We start from the raw sequence: 548 nt of genomic DNA on the forward strand, positions 1-548 counted from the left end.
AAAAGCAAAGGTGTTTTCTAAACTCATATTTCTTTCTGTCCCATATCATGGCTCTTGACATGAGACAGAAACTCCAGAAACTCTGGGTTTTTCTTTTACCAACAGGCTTGGAATTGGAGAGGGACTGAGCCAGAGTCCAACTTCAAAACCAGCTCGATATATTTATAAATAAATGCACATTAATACATGTTTAAGTATAAGAGTAGAATAATTTTACTTACGAGACCTGTTTGATTTTCTTGTTGATTCTTATTGGGTTGTAAATAGTTTCCATCTGTCAGTATTTAAACATCCAGGGTCCCTTGAATTTTTTGAAGATGAGTGTTTTCCTGAAGAGATAAGAGAAGAACCCTGCCCCTGTACTATATGTTTTTCTTACCACATGTATGAATATCATCATTGTGGATGAGCTGTCATTTCTACTTTCCAAGAGGTTTCTCCTCTTTAAATAGAAATTTTATTAATTTTGATGATATCCACAATTTTTCTTCCCCTGTTGAAACAAGAGCAAAACCCCTTCCCCAACGTAGCACATCTCCTGGCTTCCA

Source organism: Microtus ochrogaster, linkage group LG2, assembly GCF_000317375.1.
Source record: "Microtus ochrogaster isolate Prairie Vole_2 linkage group LG2, MicOch1.0, whole genome shotgun sequence".
Lineage (NCBI taxonomy): Eukaryota > Metazoa > Chordata > Mammalia > Rodentia > Cricetidae > Microtus > Microtus ochrogaster.